Below are 20385 nucleotides of genomic sequence, written 5' to 3' on the forward strand. Positions count from 1 at the left end.
CCCAGTCATAATATATTTAGCCCTTCTGTACTATGTTAGCTCTTCGAAATCAGTGTACAAACATTAAACAAACTTAATCTAAATTCTTTCAGCTTTTGAATGACTAGGAGTTGACAAAACAGAGCTATTCCCTGTTGTGTTCTCTAACGCCCTGAACAAAGACTTCACTGAAAAGCAACATCTTAAAAGAACCATTAAGGATCTTTCAAAAGAACAGTCCAACCAAGGCTGCTGTAGTGACACCCTTGTTACATGAGGTCTGGTGTTTGTTTAAGGCTGGTGTAGAATGAAGGGATAGTTTCCTGTTTCATTTGCACATGTAAATCAAGCAGACCTTGCTTATTTTTTTCCCTTAAAGTGCTCAGAGTTTAGGGGAGGAAAGTGAATGAGATTCTGCTTATACCAGGTGTGAAAAGCAGAAGGGACCAAAATCTATCTTGTGCAAAAATCTGTTCTCCCTAAAGTCAATAAGGCTACATAGGTGTAACTGTCAGCAGGAATTGGCCTGTATTCTCATTTCCTTCTCAAATCACATTCCATGCTTACCCAACATTTTCCACTTGGGAAAGAAGTTAATTTGAGTTGGGGCAGAAAAATGAGGACTAACTTCAGGTTTATTTAGCTTTAAGTTTTTCAAATGAAATTCAACAGAAGTCAAATGTGAGGTACCTTAATGATGGATTGAACTGCTAGAGAACTAGCAAATGGACAGAACCTGCCTTTAGCCTATTCAGCTAATCTTTCTATCATAGCCTGCTAAGAAGAGGAGTTAAAATCCTTGAGGGAGAGGGGAAAGAGAAACCTACAACACCGTGTGTTGAGCTTCCTCCAGTGCCTTTGCAACCCCTTAAAAGTAGAAAGATGCTGTCATAAACAGATAGTTAAGGGTTAATGTCTCTTTTACCTGTAAAGGGTTAAGAAGCTCAGTAAACCTGGCTGACACCTGACCAGAGGACCAATATACTTTCAAATCTTGGTGGAGGGAAGTCTTTGTTTGTGCTCTTTGTTTTGTTGTTGTTCGTTCTCGGGACTGAGAGGGACGGGACATCAATCCAGGCTCTCCAAATCTTTCTGAATCAGTCTCTCATGTTTAAAACTTGTAAGTAACTAGCCAGGCAAGGCGTGTTAGTCTTATGTTTATTTTCTCAACTTGTGAATGTTTCTTTTGTTGAAAGGCTTTTTACCTTTGTTTGCTGTAACTTTGAATCTAAGGCTGTGTGTGTGGGGGGGGAGGGGGTCCCACTGGTCTCTATGTATCTGAGTACCCTGTAAAGCATTTTCCATCCTGATTTTACAGAGATAATTTTCTTTCTTTAATTAAAAGCTTTCTTTTTAAGAACCTGATTGATTTTTCCTTCTTTTAAGACCCAAGGGGATTGTTTCCTTCTTTTAAGACCCAAGGGGACCCAGGGAAGGGTTTGGGGAAACAGAAAGTGTGCCAGACACTGATCTCTGGCTGGGGTGGCAGTGTTACCAGATCTAAGCTAGGAATTAAGTTTAGAAGGGTCCATGCAGGTCCTCACATCTGTACCCTAAAGTTCAGAGTGGGGGAGGAAACCTTGACAGATGCATTGGCCTTTGGAACTAGGATGAGCATAAGGAAAGAACTTGGTTATCTGTGCATGCCAGTACAGAAAAATATATTCCAGTAAAGGGATTGGCAACCTTTAGCATGCAGCCTGCCAGGGTAAGCACCCTGGCGGGCTGGGCCAGTTTGTTTACTGGCCGCGTCCGCAGGTTTAGCTGATCATGGCTCCCACTGGGCGCAGTTCGCTGCTCCAGGCCAATGGGGGCGGCAGGAAGCAGCAGCCAGAACATCCTTCAGCCCGCGCCGCTTCCTGCAGCCCCCATTGGCCTGAGGTGGCGAATCGTGGCCAGTGGGCCGAACCTACGGACGTGGCAGGTGCTTACCCTGGCGGGCCGTGTGCCAAAGGTTGCTGATCTCTGTCCCAGTAAAAGAAAAAAAATGGATTTCTTTGATATTTAGTACAGTTTAATACAGTATTGAACACAGTGCATCATGAATCCGAAGCCTCTCGATGGAAGGTACTGTAAAAGTTAAACTACTGGTATCCAGAATGGGATGTTTTTTGTTTTTCCTACAAATGTGTGGGAATTCGTTCCTTATACATGGGAGGGGCAATAGTTCTGGCTGGAGCAGGATAAAGTGTGTCCAGGTTCTGTGCAAGCTTCCCACCCTACCACTCTGGTACTGTCCCTTCCCCCTGAATCCCCTTGCCCTACCCCCCCACCCCCACCCCCAGGCACTCACCAGATGTCCAGAAACAGGATCCAGTACACATAGGCCTGGTCTACACTGCGAATAGTGTAGCTGAAGTCGAAGTACCTTAGTTCGAATTACTTACCCGTCCTCACGGCGCGGGATCCACGTCTGTGGCTCCCCGTCGACTCCGCCACCGCCGTTCCAGAGTCGACGGGAGTGCGTTCGGAGTTCGATATATCACGTCTAGATGAGACGCGATATATCGAACTCCGAGAAATCGATTGCTACCCGCCGATATGGCGGGTAGTGAAGACGTACCCTTAGATGATTTTGATGATGGGCACTAGGACCCAGGAGGCAGCATCCTGGAGCTGCCTGGCAGCCTCAGCAGAGGAGCGAGACAGAGGGAGCCTCTTCCCTCTCTGACAGCTAAGTAGAGCTCCGGAGAAATCAGGAGAGGTGAGGTGGGGGGTAATGCTCAAACTACACCCACAGCTGACACGGGTTCTTGTGGTGACCAGATTTTTAGTGTCCGGTCATCAGTGTTAAGTGGATACCTATCAGTGTGTTCCTGCAGTGCGGGGAGACGCAGCAGGCTGCCAGCTGAGCTTCTTCCAAGCCACAGGAGCAGGGCTGGCTCCAGGTTTTTTGCTGCTCCAAGCAAAAAAAAAAAACCAAAAAACCCCCCGTAGTGCCGCCACTGAAGCAAAAAATCCAACCAAACAAAAAAAAGCCAGAGTGCCCAGAGTGCCGCCCCTTGAAAAGTGCTGCCCTCAAAGGGCCCCCCAGCCTCGGAGCGCCAAGTGGACAGGCGGTGTGGACCCAGCTCTGGAGTGCCAGAAGGGCAAGCGGCGCGCTCCCCATCCCCAGCCCCATCCCCAGCCCGAACCAGGGCCACTGCACAGGAGAACTGGGAAGAGTGGGCCAGAGCAGGAAGCAGGAGGGGGCCTGGGACGGAGTGTGGGCGGAGCCATGCCTGGCTGTTTGGGAAGGCACAGCCTTCTCCAGCATATGATACCTGCCGCCCATGGGCCATTGCTATTTACTTTCCTGATATAACTCTCTTTAACACATGCCCCACGTCACCTGCTCTCCTTTGCAGCGTGTCACTATTCTTCAGCTCATGTGGGGTATTCAGTAAACCACTGGAGGAGCCATGTGCATCCTCGGGAAGATGGAGGTGGGGACTCTGGTGGGGGTGGAGGGGACATCCAGGAGGAAGCCCCTGGGTTTGGGTTTCATTGTAACCCTACAGCTTGTCCATGGTTTGGTTGTCCTGCAGTTGCAGCCCCTGCATCCTAGAGTCTCCCCTGGCCCCCAAGAGGTCTCAAGATTCTAAGACGTAAAGGTGACAGCTCAGGGATCTGCTGCCTAAAAACAAGCTCTGCTTGTAAGGAGCGGCCTGGACTTGACATGACCCACAGCCTTCTTGTGTATGGACTTAGCATAACCCACAGCCATCTGGTATGCTCAGCCACCAAAAGTTGGAAACAAAAACTAGAGTCAGGAGCATTCGGCCTTGACGTAGAGAGACGGATAGAAAAGATCAGCTGCAGCTGCAGCATTACTAACACAGCTAGATAGATATTCACAAAGTCACGAGAATGGGAAAAGAATGGACCAGCTAGCCTTGAGTTCCTGCAGCTTCTTCCTAATAATAAAAAAGAATGAGTTTTTTGCTGTTGCAAATGTATTCCACTAATGAAACATAAAGATAAGTGACCTTGAGAAGTATTTACTAACTTTGAAAAATACAAAAGCTAATAAGTAGGTAATCTTAGGCATGTGAATCTTTGTATAGTAAAAATGATTGGTTAGTGTTTTTGCATAGCTATGCTTTGAGTAAAATAATTGGTTAAGGTGTCGATAAGAAGAACTCTCATTTTAACTATATAATGAGGGTCAGAAAATAAGCTTGTTGGATAACTCCGGGATACAGCTCAAGACCAAAGCTGCTAGGATTTTTAACTCCTGCATGACTAGACTGTGTGGTAGCTGGAGCCCCAGACAAGATCGGATCCTGATTGGCCACTGGGAGATGTCTGTCTGCTTTATTGGGAGTGGTGAGGATTAGATGCTTGGCATGTGTATTCTGTTGATTGACTGTTAATTGCTAATAAATATATGTACATATTTAAGAAAATCTGCCCCACCACTAGGGCTAGAAGTCTGCCCCTCCCTCTGTCCTGCAGCCGTGGGGCCGAAAAGTCCATGCCTAGAACCTGCCATACACATTTTCCTATGCAGCAGCTAGGTAAGCCTCTGTGTGGGGCACAGCAGCTATGGGGAGGACGCTGGTATGGCTGGGGTTGGGCATAGAGTGAAAATCCTAGAACCTTATTGTATAGATTAGTTAACTGTGACGAAGTGGGACTGTTCTTAATGTTTCCTCTGGATACTGTATGGGTGCCTCAGTTTCCCCAATGCATTTCTTGTCTCCAGTGTGCATAACTGGCCGACACCCTGTATCCTGGCAACAAATGGCTGGGGCCCTTCCCGCTGCAAGGGAATAGCTAAAGGTGAACAAAGAGATCAGGTGACCCCCTGGCCCAGGAAAGAGACAAAGGCCAGAAAGAAGGGGCTGGAGGGGGTTTCAGTTTGGAGCTGGCTGGGGACAGGAAGTGAGTGCAGACAGGGTTGTCTGGCTCGCTGGGCCCCAGAATGGATCCGGCTGAGGGGGTCCCATTCTCTGTACCTACAAGCTCTGTTTTACACTGTGTTCCTGTCATCTAATGAACCTCTGTTTTACTGGCTGGCTGAGAGTCACGTCTGACTGTGAAGTGGGGGTGCGTGCAGGACCCTCTGGCTTCCCCAGGACCCTGCCTGGGTGGACTCGCTGTGGGAAGTGCATGGAGGGGCATATACTGAATGCTCCAAAGTCAGACCCAGGAAGGTGAAGCCGTGTGAGCTTCTTGCCTCGAAGACAGTCTGCTCCAAGGGAGAGGAGGCTCCCCAAAGTCCTGACTGGCTTTGTGGGGAGCAGTTCCAGAGCATCGCCCGGGGATTCTGTGACAATAACCTTAACCCTTTCCTTCCCCAGGAAATAGGTTTTCCTGTTCCCAATGAAGTTCCCCCTTCATTTTGCTGTTGTTATTGGTGTGTTATTCCCTTACTGGTGTTTATTATCTTATTGTTCCCTGTGTGCTGACCTTCACACTCCTTGCCATCTAGTAACAGTATTAATTTTCTTAAGGGACAGCACCCTTGTGTATATGGCACAGTGAGGAGTCACTTTGGGTGGAGGCACCAGGTACCCGAAAAGAACCCAGGACCTAACTTACATGAGGAGAAGGGAGAAGCTGCTCCTAATATTGCTGATAGCAGTCACCAGGGAGAGAAAAGGGAGAAGGCTTAAGCCACACCTCAAGGGAGGGGCTAGAGATAGATCTGTAGTTAGACAGGACCTTTGGGGATAATTCCCTCTGGAGCTCAATGTGACAGCAAGTGGTTTATGGCCATTTTTATGAGGAAAGACCTAGCTAATCCAAACCTGGAGAATCATTTTTATGCTTTAGCATATCTAGAGACTTTTGAAGCTGTATCAGATTGAAATATGCCTGAGCAGAGCTGTGATTATAAATCTGTGATAAGTAAGAAGTCTGAGGGGAATTGGTTATAAAAAAGTCATTTTCACAGATATTAGCTAGAAAAGCAAAAAAATGAAGCCCAAGAAGAGCAATGTTCTCTAGCTGCTCTGCATGGGGTCAGCAGGCTCTTCACTCATGGCAGCTCTATTACTAGCCTAGACCCGCGATGCCAAAACATGGCCAAGGGCCAGATGTGCCCCACAAATCTCCACAAGGCATAAGACTGGCCATACTGGGTCAGACCAAAGGTTCATCTAGTCCATCTATCTTCTGACAGTGGCCAATGCCAGGTGCTCCACAGGAAATGAACCTCATCAAATGATGGCTAGGGACACCATCCATGCCCATCCTGGCCAATAGCCATTGATGGACCTATCCTGCATGAATTTATCTAGTCCTTTTTTGAACCCAGTTATAGTTTTGGCCTCCCAATATCCTCTGGCAAGGAGTTCCACAGGTTGACTGTGCGTTGTGTGAAGAAATACTTCCTTTGGTTTGTTATAAATGTTGTGCCTATGGCGGCTCTTCATTTGCAGTATAGAAGTGTAGCTTGTGGAAACTATAGGTCCCAGCATACAATGCTATATCTTAAGCCAAACAGCCATGAAGATGGAGCCTCACTGGCAGTCTTCACACACTGCACCTCTCTCTGGAGCATTCAGGGCAGCTGCAGTCAGCCCAATTTTATCCCTGTTAGGTGTAATCTTCTGATGTATGACTGCGGCCCTTGTCTAGGGTTTGTCTGCCACTGAACTACACAGTGACTAATGGACTTGGACTAACTAAAGGCAACTCAAATAAACCAAGAGGCCTCAGAGATACTGAACAGTGAGCCAGGCCATCTTACAATCAGATTTACAATTGCTATGCTTTTTACACTTGTTCCCACTACAGAATGAGGCTGCTTCCCAGCTGCAAGACCAGGCTGCCAAGCTGCACCATCCTACTCCATGGAAAGCCCATCAGTCCTCATGCTTCAGGGTTAAAGCTGATCACCAGCTTCAGGCAGGAAGGCTCAGGCAGAGAGAGAGGTGAAGTGACTTGCCAAGGACCCACAGGGTGTCATGGCAGAGATTTTAACAGAAACTAGGAGTGCTGGCTCACAGGCCCCTGCTCCTAACAGCATGATTGCTCTCCAGGACTGTTTCTCTGAGTACAGTTTTGTCCCTTAGCACACTCACTAAAGTCTCCCTAGGAGACAGCATTACTTTCAGGCCCTTAACATCCCCTGCACATGTGCAGAGATTTCAAAAATTTCCCAGCCTGTGCTGCTCACCTGTGCTTTAGTCAGTGGGATCTGCCAGCCCTAAGTATTTAATAGACTTGAGTCAAGTTAAGTGGGTGATTATCACATGATAACACAATGCAATTAACATATTATATAAGCTCCTTCCCCCCTACCCAGCCTTTTCTCAAATGCCCTTGCACAGCAGTCTTTTGTCAGAATTTAAGTGTTGTGCTATTCTGGCATTTTCTGCCCCATTGCAATCTTTGTAACAGGGAAGAATGAGCGCTCAACGTTAATTAAGTCTCCTTTGCATGCTTGTGATAAAGGGCATGGCTACACTTGCAGATGTAAACCCGCCTTCATAGAATGCAGTAGGGAAAGCGCTGCAGTCTGTCCACACTGACAGCTTCAAGCGCACTGGCATGGCCACATTTGCGGCTCTTGCAGTGGCATTAGGAGTGGTGCATTATGTTTCTGGAGGCTAATAACAGCGCAACACCTCATTCACATTTGTGCCACAGCACTCCAGCAGGGGCACAGCAAACGTTATTCCACTCACCGAGGTGGAGTTACCAGCAGGGCAGTAGCTGCGGAGTCAGAGTGCTCTACGCCATAGTGGACGGGGAGTGAGCTAGGGCCCCCGGGGCTGCTTTATTGCATTGTAACTCGCAAGTGTAGCCAAGGCCAAAAACTAGAAGGAGAGAAACATACAAACAAACAAAAAATGGTAAAAAATGAATCCCAGTCTTGTGACAAGCACAGGGCTGTTTGTTTGAGCTCTCTGATTTAATTCCCGCTGTACTTAACACTTCCAAATGCATGCCTCATATCTGATGCAAAGGTGGATCTGCTGGTATCCGCTCCTCTGGAAATGGCCCCAAAGCTCCAGGTGCAACAAATCCAAGAGGAATGTTCTAGTCTAACAGTCATTTGTAGAAAAGAGGCAACAGCTGATGCTGGGAATCAGTAAGGGTGTGGCTGGAGTGCAGCTTTTCTGGAACATCTGTGTTGACTTGTCCCAAAGCTAAACCCTGCTTATTAAAAACATTGTCAAATGATACTCCAACCAAGGAAAGCCTGATTGTGAAGGAGCAGGGGCTGTCTGTGTGGAGGTTGGGAAAGCCAGGAGAAATTTCAGGTGAGAGACAGGGAGTCAGCCTGTAACATGAGCTAGGCAGGGGGGAGGGGAGCTAGACAAAGGAAAAGAGCTGAGTGGAGAGGGGGAGGCAGTTTTCGGTTTGGGGCTTGGGGGGAGAGAGTTCAGGGAATCCCACGCTGGGAACCAAGCACCCTGAACCCCAGAAGGACTCGAGGGGCCCTAGTCATGCTGAAGCCTGTATTCCCGTTGTCCAATGATCCTTCTGTTTTACTGGCTGGCTGAGAGTCACTGTGAGTCCCAAGAAGAGGGGTGCAGGGCCGGATTCCCCCACACTCCGTGACAACTGGTGGCAGCGGTGGGACCTACTGCACCCCGGGGACGGCGCTTCCTGCAGTAAGTGACTGGGGACCAGTAAAACGAAGGGGGACTGATGGGGACCAGGTGGGCTGAAGAGACAGAGTGAGACAGTTTCGGGAGGCAATTAACCCCTGGTAGCGTGTGACCAGAGAGAAGGACTTTGCAGTAACAGGGTCCCCCGGGGGGATTGCAGGAGCAGTCCCAGGGGCGGAGGAGTCTGCAGCTCGACCCTGGCAGAGAGGTGGTGACCTGAAGAAGGGGCGGTGCACGAGGGGTCTCCCTGGAACCGGTGGGAAGCTGAGAGCACAGGCCAGCGAGTAGCCAGCAGGAAGATGTATGCTAAGCACCTTAAGAAAGACCTCGTGGAGCTGTGCAAGCAGAGGGGGCTGTGCATTGGGAGGTCCACCAAAGACCAGCTAATTGCCCAGCTGGAGGAGACGGATCGCTTGGGTGAACCGAGCCCTGTCCCAAAGGGAAGCAGCCCAGCGGACACAGTGGGGGCCCTGGGGCCTGGCATGGCTGGGAGGGGCCAGACTGCTGCGAGGACACCCCGAGATCCTGCCCACCTATACCTAGGGGAGGGGTGGGGGGAAGCCCAGCAAATACCGAGGGCTCAGCGGCCAGCAGGGGATCGTCCCGGCTGAGCTCCCTGTCCCTGGAGCAGATGCGGATGGAACATGACAGGGAGCTGAAACGGGAAGAGCTCGAGTTAAGGAGGCAAGAACTGAAGGATGGTGTGGACTTCACCCTTAGCAAGTTTGCAGATGACACTAAACTGGGAGGAGTGGTTGATACGCTGGAGGGTAGGGATAGGATACAGAGGGACCTAGACAAATTAGAGGATTGGGCCAAAAGAAATATGATGTCCTTCAACAAGGACAAGTGCAGAGTCCTGCGCTTAGGACGGAAGAATCCCATGCACTGCTACAGACTAGGGACCGAATGGCTGGGCAGCAGTTCTGCAGAAAAGGACCTAGGGGTTACTGTGGACGAAAAGCTGAATATGAGTCAACAGTGTGCCCTTGTTGCCAAGAAGGCTAATGGCATTTTGGGTTGTATAAGTAGGGGCATTTCCAGCAGTTCGAGGGATGTGATCATTCCTCTCTATTCAGCACTGGTGAGGCCTCATTTGGAGTACTGTGTCCAGTTTTGGGCCCCACACTACAAGAAGGATGTGGATAAATTGGAGAGAGTCCAGCGGAGGGCAACAAAAATGATTAGGGGGCTGGAGCACATGACTTATGAGGAGAGGCTGAGGGAACTGAGATTGTTTAGCCTGCAGAAGAGAAGACTGAGGGGGGAATTTGATAGCTGCTTTCAACTACCTGAAAGGGGGTTCCAAAGAGGATGGATCTAGACTGTTCTCAGTGGTAGAAGATGACAGAACAAGGAGTAATGGTCTCAAGTTGCAGAGGGAGAGGTTTAGATTGGACATTAGGAAAAACTTTTTCACTAGTAGGGTTGTGAAGAACTGGAATGGGTTACCTAGGGAGGTGGTGGAATCTCCTTCCTTAGAGGTTTTTAAGGTCAGGCTTGACAAAGCCCTGGCTGGGATGATTTAGTTGGGTTTGGTCCTGCTTTGAGCAGGGGGTTGGACTAGATGACCTCCTGAGGTCCCTTCCAACCCTGAGATTCTATGATTCTATGAAGGAGCGGGAGAACCAGCATAAACACGAGGAGAACCAGCGCCAGCAGGAGCGGGAGGAGAAGGAGAAGCAGCGTAAACATGAGCTGGACCTGGCCCAGCTGAGAAACAGCGAAGCCCCGGCTGCGGTGAGTGAGGGGGGACCCAAGCCTACAAAGAGCTTTGATAAGAGCTTCCTGGCCCGGCGTAAGGAGGGGGAGGAAATAGATACCTTCCTGACGGCCTTTGAGAATGCTTGCGAGCTGCACCGGGTTGACCCTGCAGACAGGATCCCGTTTCTCACCCCCTTACTGGACTCCACAGCCGTGGAGGTGTACAGCCAAATGAAAGGGGTGGAGGCAGGGGACTACGAACTGTTCAAACAGGCCCTGCTCCGCGAGTTTGGGCTGACTCCTGAGATGTACCGGAAGAGGTTCCGGAGTCAACATAAGACCCGGGAGGTCACATACTTACAACTGGTCAACCGGGCGCAGGGGTATAGGGAGGAGGGCCCCAGGTCAGCTCCTCTGGGGGGCTGGATGCTTCAGACACAGGGTTTTTGGTTTACAGGGTGGGCACAGGGCTGCCCCTCTGGAAACAGTGCCTTGTCTCCCTGGAGGTGGATGGGAGGAAGGCCACTGGGTACTGGGACATGGGCGCAGAGGTGACGCTGGCCCGGCCCGAAGTGGTGGCCCCAGATCGGATGGTGCCTGACGCCTACCTGACCCTGATGGGCATGAGCGGGACACCATTCAAGGTGCCTGTGGCGAGAGTGCACCTGAAGTGGGGGGCCAAGAAGGGCCCCAAGGACGTGGGGGTACACCCACATTTGCCCACAGAGGTGCTAATGGGGGGGACCTCGAGGACTGGTCCAGCAATGCCCGGGGTGCCCTGGTCGTGACCTGTAGTCAGAGTCGGCGCAGGGCACTGCGCCCTGACAACGGGGAAGGTACTCTGCCCGAGCCGCAGGGCCCAGCTGGTGAGAGAGAACAGGTCCCCATCTCTGTCCCAGCTGCGAGTTCCAGGCCGAGTTGCAGAAAGATCCCTCCTTGCGGAAGCCCAGGGACCGGGCTGCCCTCAGTGCGGTACAGACCATGAGGAGAGGTTGCAAGGAGAGGTTCCTTTGGGAGAAGGGGTTCCTGTACTGAGAATGGGCTCCCCCCGGGGGAAGTGGAGACAGGGGTGATCAGGAGGCAGCTGGTGGTTCCCCAGAAGTTTCGCCACAAGCTCCTGTACCTGGCCCATGACATCCCCCTCGCAGGGCACCAGGGAATCCGGCGCAAGAGGCAGAGGCTGCTACAGAAGTTTTACTGGCCGGGGGTCTTTACCCATGTCCGGCAGTACTGCCAATCCTGTGACCCCTGCCAGAGGGTGGGGAAGGCCCGGGACAAGGGGAAAGCAGCTTTGAGGCCTTTGCCCATCATAGAAGAACCTTTCCAGAAGGTGGCCATGGACATAATGGGACCTCTCAGCAAGGCGACCCGGTCGGGGAAGAAATACATTCTGGTGGTGGTAGATTTCGCCACTCGCTACCCCTAGGGCCCTTCAAGGTTATCAAGCAACTAAATGAGGTAAACTATGTGGTGGAGCTGTCGAACCGGGCGCACCACCGCCGGGTGTACCATGTGAATATAATGAAGCCATACTATGACAGGGGGAATGTGGTGTTGGCCGTGTTTAGACACTGGGAGGGGCAGGGAGATGACCCTTTAGTGGATCTATTCCCAGGGACAAAGGCTGGTTCCCCCCTGGAGGCGATTCCCCTCTCTGATCAGTTGACCCCGGCCCAGCACGCTGAGATCAGAGGGGTGCTGCATCTGTACCGACCGCTTTTTTCCAACCAGCCTGGGCGCACTAATTTGACTGTCCACAAGGTGCAGACCGGGTCCCACCCCCTCTATACGATGCTCCCCTTTTCGGGTCACCGGGAAAACTGCCCGACCTAGAAAGAGAGGTCAGGGACATGCTGGCCTTGGGGGTGATCCAGCCGTCCGCCAGCCCCTGGGCCTCCCCAGTGGTGCTGGTCCCCAAGAAGGATGGCTCGATCCGGTTCTGTGTGGACTATCGAAAGCTCAATGCCATCACCGTATCTGATGCCTACCCCATGCCCAGACCTGACGAGCTACTAGACAAGCTGGGAGGCGCTCGGTACCTTACCACCATGGCTCTTACAAAAGGCTACTGGCAAGTGCCGCTGGACGCAGATGCCAGGCTGAAATCAGCCTTTATCACCCCTCTGGGGCTGTATGAGTTTCTGACCCTGCCCTTCGGCCTCAAGGGAGCGCCGGCCACCTTCCAGCGCCTGGTGGATCAGCTACTGAGGGGGATGGAGAGTTTTGCCGTGGCGTATATTGACGACATCTGCGTCTTCAGCCAGACCTGGGAGGACCACGTGTGCCAGGTTAGACAAGTGCTGGACCGACTCCGGGAGGCTGGGTTAACCATAAAGGCTGAGAAGTGCAAGGTGGGGATGGCAGCCAAGTTGGAGGTGATCAGAGACTGGCCCGCTCCCCAAACCAAGAAGCAGGTCCAGGCCTTTATTGGGATGGCGGGGTACTATCGAAGGTTCGTGCCCCACTTTAGCGCTATAGCCGCCCCCATCACTGAGCTGTGCAAGAAGGGGAAGCCAGACAAGGTAGTCTGGACTGAGCAGTGCCAGCAGGCTCTCCGGGCACTAAAGGAGGCTCTGGTTAGTGGCCCAGTTCTGGCAAACCCAGATTTTGACAAGCCCTTTATGGTCTTCACCGACGCCTCAGACACGGGACTGGGGGCGGTGTTGATGCAGGAGGATGAAAAGGGGGAGAGAAACCCCATCGTTTATCTGAGCAAGAAGTTGCTACCCCGGGAGCAGAACTACGCGGCCATCGAGAAGGAATGCCTGGCCATGGTGTGGGCCCTTAAGAAACGGGAGCCATATCTCTTTGGGCGCCACTTCACCGTGTACACCGACCACTCTCCCCTGACCTGGCTGCACAAGATGAAAGGAGCCAACGCCAAGCTCCTGAGGTGGAGCCTGCTCCTGCAGGACTATGACATGGACGTGGTCCATGTGAAGGGAAGTGCCAACCTGATAGCGGATGCGCTGTCCCGGAGAGGGGGCCCTGAACTTCCCCGGGTCACTGGGCAGAGTGACCCCCGCTCAGTTCAGTCTCGGAGGGGGGAGAGGTGTGATGGATCAGGGGCTGTCTGTGTGGGGGTTGGGAGAGCCAGGAGAGATTTCAGGTGAGAGACAGGGAGTCAGCCTGTAACATGAGCTAGGCAGGAGGGAGGGGAGCTAGACAAAGGAAAAGAGCTGAGTGGAGAGGGGGAGGCAGTTTTCGGTTTGGGGCTTCGGAGTTCAGGGAATCCCACGCTGGGAACCAAGCACCCTGAACCCCAGAAGGACTCGATTGAGGGGTCCTAGTCGTGCTGAAGCCTGTATTCCTGTTGTACAATAAACCTTCTGTTTTACTGGCTGTCTGAGAGACACTGTGAGTCCCAGGAAGAGGGGTGCAGGGCCGGACTTCCCCACACTCCGTGACACTGATAGACAGTCCCTGCTGGCCTGCAGAATGGTTCCAGCACTGTTCACATCCCAGCTAATGGCTACAGCTCCTAACTACACCAAGTTTTCTGAAATTCTTGCTCTCCTGACACAGGCTTATGATTGAGACAAACGCCTCCTCTCGTCCCTCACACTCATGTGCAGCTGCTGTACTGGGCCAGGCTGTGTGGGAGCTACCTCAAGGAATCCTGGTGCATGATGGGTGAAACAGTGGGGCATAGGCCATGTGCTGGCCCTCAGCACGGGGGTGAGCTGCACCCAGGATGTAAGCAATAAGGTATCGTTTCAGGGCAAGGGCTGATCTGAACTTTAGTGATTGTTCTGGGTCTGTGGGTGGCCTGTACTCTCAGGAGTAGAGAAGCAGCTATACAAATCTGGAGCTGGACTTGCTAGCACAAGTCCACTTCTAATCTAAACTTTTACTATATGGAGGGGACGATAAATGGCTGAGCAGGAGTCACATACAATGCAGCAATATACTTAATTAAATATTTGCTATCTTATGTGCAACATATATTTTAAAGACATACTAAATTACCAACTTATTTTTTTGCATGATTTTGTTTAAATATTTATAGCACCCAGGGCGTGACTTCTTGCGGTGGAAATAAATATTGTTCCTTTTCGATATGGAGCTACATATTTTCTAGAGAAGAAATGAATTATTTATATCTGTCGAATACGAAATGTGTCCAGCATCAAAGCAGTTTTCAGAGTGATGGGTTTGACCCGCACTGCAGCTGCCTCAGATCTCTCATCACAACGAGCATTTCTTCCTCAGCACTTCCCCCCAGAGCAGGAAAGCCCCATTCTATAACACTGCTACTGTGGCTCAGGGCTGAAATTGTTGCAGGGCTGCTCTTGGCTGGATGCTGCTTTGGGTGAATTCCTCCTCCAGCTGGCCTGTAGGTGTAATTGTTCCATTGTTGAAGAAATGACAAGTGTGAGTATCAGCTGGTGAAGATCAGGAATGTGTTTGAATGAATTTGGTATAAAGAGAACAGGAAAAATATTTCTTATCTACATGTGAACTATTGCACCATTACCTGATCAAGGTTTGCTTTTTGTCCCCCTTTTACCTAGGTCCTCCTGTTTGTCTCCCTCTCAGCTGTATCCCTTGCCTCCTTTTTGCTCCCTCAGCCTGGTTCCCTCTGCCCCACTGCTTAGTTCTCGCTCCTCCTTTCCTCTTCCCAAAGGAGCTCAGCATCTGACGTATGGAGGAGTCGCCACCCACAAGAGAAAGTCTATTTAAGCCTGTGGGAGACCCCCCCATTTTTTCTTCAGCTGGCTAAAGAGAGCCTCTCCACTCCCAAAAAGATACCTGAAAGAAACTGGAACAAAGGACAGTAACCGCAAGGGGTGTAAGTCATTGCTGGAACCAGACTAATCCTACCTTCTGTGATTAATAAAATCACTTTTTACTTATTAATTAACCCAGAATATGTATTAATACCTGGGGTGGGGGCAAACAGCTGTGCATATCTCTCTATCAGTAGAGGGCGAACAATTCATGAGTTTATCCTGTATAAGCTTTATACAGGGTAAAACGGATTTATTTGGGTTTAAACCCCATTGGAAGTTGAGCATCTAAGTGTTAAAAACAAAAACACTTCTATTAGCTGCTTTCAGGTTAAGCCTGCACCTGTGGGGCAAGTAATTCAGACCCTGGGTCTACGTTGGAGCAGACTGGCTCAACAAGACAGGGTGCTGGAGTCCCAAGCTGGCAGGAACAGCAGGGGCAGAAGTAGTCTTGGCACATCAGTTGGCAGCTCCCAAGGGCGTTTCTGTGATCCAACCTGTCACAGGGACCTCCAGAGGTCATCCGGTGATGTCCATCCCCCTGCATCGAGGCAAGGCCAAGAAAACCTAGATCATCCCCAATGGGTTTGTATAACCTGTTCTCCATTGCTGCAGATTAAGCCCACTACTTCTAGTCCTATCCTTGGTTTACATGGAAAACAACTGATCACAACCCTCTTTATAACAGCCTTTAACAGATTTGAAGATTATCAGCCCCACCCCTGTCTTCTTTTCTCAAGACTAAACCTGCCCTTTTTTTTAACCTTTCCTCATAGGTCAGGTTTTCTAAACCTTTTATCATTTTTTGTTGCTCTCCTCTGGACTCTCTCCAATTTGTCCATATGTTGTTTAAAGTATGGCACCCACAACAGGACACAGTACACCAGCTGAGGTTTCATCAGTCCCAAGTCAAGCAGGACAGTTACCTCTCAAGTCTTAAAAACAACACACCTGTTAATACACCCCTGAATGATATTGACCTTTTTTTGCAGCTGCATAACATTGTTGACTCATATTCAATTTGTGATCCGCTATAACCCCCAGATCCAATTCAGCAGTGCTACCACCTACCCAGTTATTTCCCATTTTGTAGCTGTGCATTTGATTTTTTCCTTCCTAAATGTCGTATTTTGCTCTTTACTAAGTTTCATCTTGTTGAATCAGACCAATTGTCCCATTTGTCAAGTTTGTTTTGAATTTTAATCCTGTCCTCCAACAGGCGCTTGCAACCACTAGCAGCTTGGTGTCATCTGCAGATTTTGTAAGCATACTCTCCACTCCATTATCCAAGTCATTAATGAAAATATTGCATAGTACCAGACCCAGGACTGACCCCCGCTAGATACATCCTCCCAGTTTGACAGTGAATTACTCTCTGAGTATTATTTTTCAACGACACATGCACCCACCTTATAGTAATTTAATCTAGACCACATTTCACTGGAAAATGGACAAGACTGGCTCCACTGGTAGATGGATCAGGCCTATGGACTGGTCCTTTATAACTGAAAGGTTTTGGGTAAGATTTGCAAAGCCGTCTGAGCACTTTGTATCCCAATTCACATTAGAAATGAATCAATGGGAACTGGGCATCCACATTCCCTAAAGCAGCACTGAGGGACTCACCTATCTACCCATCTGAACTATTAACTATTAACTGAACTGCATTTAGAGTGCAATCTACCCCTCCTAAGGCTGACACAATGGCCATGCATCACGCACCACTCACTGAATCCCTGGTTTGAAGACTGAAGTGGGACTTAACTGGTGCCTCAGCCTTGTGCTAACTCCTGAATGGAGGTGAATTCCACCCTTGCAAGTTACAGAGCACTGGCCCCAGAACAATAGTTGCAGGTAACGAGTGATGTCAAAGGAAACCTAAATAGTCATTCCAGCAACAATGGAGTTATGGGCGCCTGGTTCCTGGGGGGAACTCCTACACCAGAAGGAACGGGCACAACTTCTGAGCGCCACCCTGGAGTCCTGAGCTTCCAAACCTGGCTCCAGCTCAGTCTTCAGGTATATTAAGTGCTGTTATAAAGAGGATGAGGATCAGTTGTTCTCCATGACTACCAGGGGTAGGACAAGAAGTAATAGTTTACTTTGCAGCAAGGGGCATTTAGGTTAAATATTAGAATTTTTTTTCTAATTCTAAGGCTAGTTAGGCTGTGGGACAGGGTTCCTAGTGAGGCTGTGGAATTCTTGACACTGGTAGTTCTTAAAAAAATGGGCAAAGATTAAATGGCAAAAAATGTGACAAATCCTGTGTGGCTGTCCACCCTTCCAGTGCATCCATTCAGCACCTGATCCTGCCCAGCCCAGCACCTTGTGTCACCAGCTACACCCAGCCACAATGCATGTAAAACACTACTGTGCTGATAGTGAGGGGAGATGTCTGATTTGCTAGCTGTGATGGGGTGTTCACCCCACACTGGAGAGGAAGAGGTTAATGGAGGCCTTATGGGCCTGCCACACGCTGGCCCTGAGAGGAGCAGTGTAGGTGAGTCCTCCAAGCTGCCCAGGGAGGCTTCACAGGAAGCAGCCAATTAGAGGGAGAAAGCACAGAGCAGCCAATCAGAGGCCAGCAGTCTCACATAAAAGGGAGTTGCAAGGCAGAGCAGGCTGCTGGTTACTCAGGGAGTGAGGACTGAGTCCCTGAGAAGTTGAGAGAATAGATTCATAGAATCATAGACTTAAGGTCAGAAGGGACCAATATGGTCATCTATTCTGACCTCCTGCACAATGCAGGCCACAGAATCTCACCCACCCACTCCTGTAACAAACCCCTAACCTATGTCTGAGTTATTGAAGTCCTCAAATTGTGGTTTAAAGACCTCAAGGTGCAGAGAATCCTCCAGAAAGTGACCCGTACCCCATGGTGCAGAGGAAGGTGAAAATCCTCCAGGGCCTCTGTCAATCTGCCCTGGAGGAAAATTCCTTCCCAACCCCAAATATGGTGATCAATTAAACCCTGAGCATGTGGGCAAGACTCACCAGCCAGCACCCAGGAAAGAATTCTCTGTAGTAACTCAGATCCCACCACATCTAACATCCCATCACAGACCATTGGGCCTATTTACCTGCTAATAATCAAAGATCAATTAATTGCCAAAATTAGGCTATCCCATCATACCATCCCCTCCATAAATTTATCAAGCTTAGTCTTAAAACCAGATATGTATTTTGCCCCCACTACTCCCCTCGGAAGGCTGTTCCAGAACTTCACTCCTCTAATGGTTAGAAACCTTCGTCTAATTTCCAGTCTAAACTTCCTAGTGTCCAGTTTATATCCATTTGTTCTTGTGTCCACATTGGTACTAAGCTTAAATAATTCCTCTCACACCCTGATATTTATCCCTCTGATATATTTATAGAGAGCAATCACATCCCCCCTCAGCCTTTTTTTGGTTAGGCTAAACAAGCCAAGCTCTTTGAGTCTCCTTTCATAAGACACGTTTTCCATTCCTCAGTTCATCCTAGTAGCCTTTCTCTGTACCTGTTCCAGTTTGAATTCATCCTTCTTAAACATGGGAGACCAGAACTGCACACAGTATTCCAGATGAGGTCTCACCAGTGCCTTGTATAATGGTACTAACACCTCATTATCTTTACTGGAAATACCTTGCCTGATGCATCCTAAAACCACATTAGCTTTTTTCACGGCCATATCACATTGGCAGCTCATAGTCATCCTGTGATCAACCAATACTCCGAGGTCCTTCTCCTTCTCTGTTACTTCCAAATGATGTGTCCCCAATTTATAACCAAAATTCTTATTATTAATCCCTAAATGCATGACCTTGCACTTTTCACTATTAAATTTCACCCTATTACTCTTACTCCAGTTTACAAGGTCATCCAGATCTTCCTATAGGATATCCCGGTCCTTCTCCATGTTAGCAAAAGCTCCCAGCTTTGTGTCAGCCACAAACTTTATTAGCACATTCCCACTTTTTGTGCCAAGGTCAGTAATAAAAAGATTAAATAAGATTGGTCCCAAATCCGACCCCTGAGGAACTCTACTAGTAACCTCCTTCCAGCCTGACAGTTCACCTTTCAGTTTGACCCATTGCAGTCTCCCCTTTAACCAGTTCCTTATCCATCTTTCAATTTTCATATTGATCCCCATCTTTTCCCCATGTGGAACCGTATCAAATGCCTTACTAAAATCGAGGTAAATTAGATCCACTGCGTTTCCTTTGTCTAAAAAATCTGTTACCTTCTCAAAGAAGGAGATCAGGTTGGTTTGGCACGATCTACCTTTTGTAAAACCATGTTGTAATTTGTCCCAATTACCATTGACCTTAATGTCCTTAACTACTTTCTCCTTCAATTTTTTTTCCAAAACCTTGCATACTACAGATGTTAAACTAACGGGCCTATCATTACTCGGATCACTTTTTTTCCGTTTCTTAAAAATAGGAACTATGTTAGCAATTCTCCAGTACAGTACAACCCCTGAGTTTACTGATTCATTAAAAATTCTTGCTAATGAGCTTGCAATTTCATGTGCCAGTTCCTTTAATATTCTTGGATGAAGATTATCTGGGCCCTCCAATTTTATCCCATTAAGCTGTTTAATTTAGCTTCTACCTCGGATGTGGTAATATCTACCTCCATATCCTCATTCCCATTTGTCATCCTACCATCCTACCTAAGCTCCTCATTAACCTCATTAAAGACTGAGGCAAAGAATTTGTTTAGATATTGGGCCATGCCTAGATTATCCTTAACCTCCACTCCATCCTCAGTGTTTAGCGGTCCCACTTCTTCTTTCTTTGTTTTCTTCTTATTTATATGGCTATGGAGCCTTTTACTATTGGTTTTAATTCCCTTTGCAAGGTCCAACTCTACATGGCTTTTGGCCTTTCTCACTTTATTCCTATATGTTCTAACCTCAATAAAGTAGCTTTCCTTGCTAATCCCTCCCATTTTCCACTCCTTGTAGGCTTTCTGCTCTTTCTTAATCACCTCTCCGAGATGCTTGCTCATCCAGCTTGGTCTACAACTCCTGCCTATGAATTTTTTCCCCTTTCTGTAAATTATGTAAATTTATGTAAATTAAGCTGTCATGGGATAAAAGGGAAGGTCCTTTCATGGATTGAGAACTGGTTAAAAGACAGGGAACAAAGGGTAGGAATTAATGGTAAATTCTCCAAATGGAGAGGGATAATTATTCATAAATGATCTGGTATAGATAGATTAGGCAGATAGTGAGAGAGGGTCATAGCTTTTAAGGCCAAAAAGGATCATTGTGATCATCACCCAGTATTTCATATCATGTGCTGGGATAGGTCACTCGATGATTACCTGTTCTGTTCATTCACTCTGAAGCAGCTGACACTGTCCAGTGTCTGAAGACAGGATACTGGGCTAGATGGACGTTTGGTTTGCTCCAGTGTGGTCGTTCTTATGTGCTGTAA

Source organism: Mauremys mutica, chromosome 9, assembly GCF_020497125.1.
Source record: "Mauremys mutica isolate MM-2020 ecotype Southern chromosome 9, ASM2049712v1, whole genome shotgun sequence".
In the NCBI taxonomy this organism is placed as follows: Eukaryota; Metazoa; Chordata; order Testudines; family Geoemydidae; genus Mauremys; species Mauremys mutica.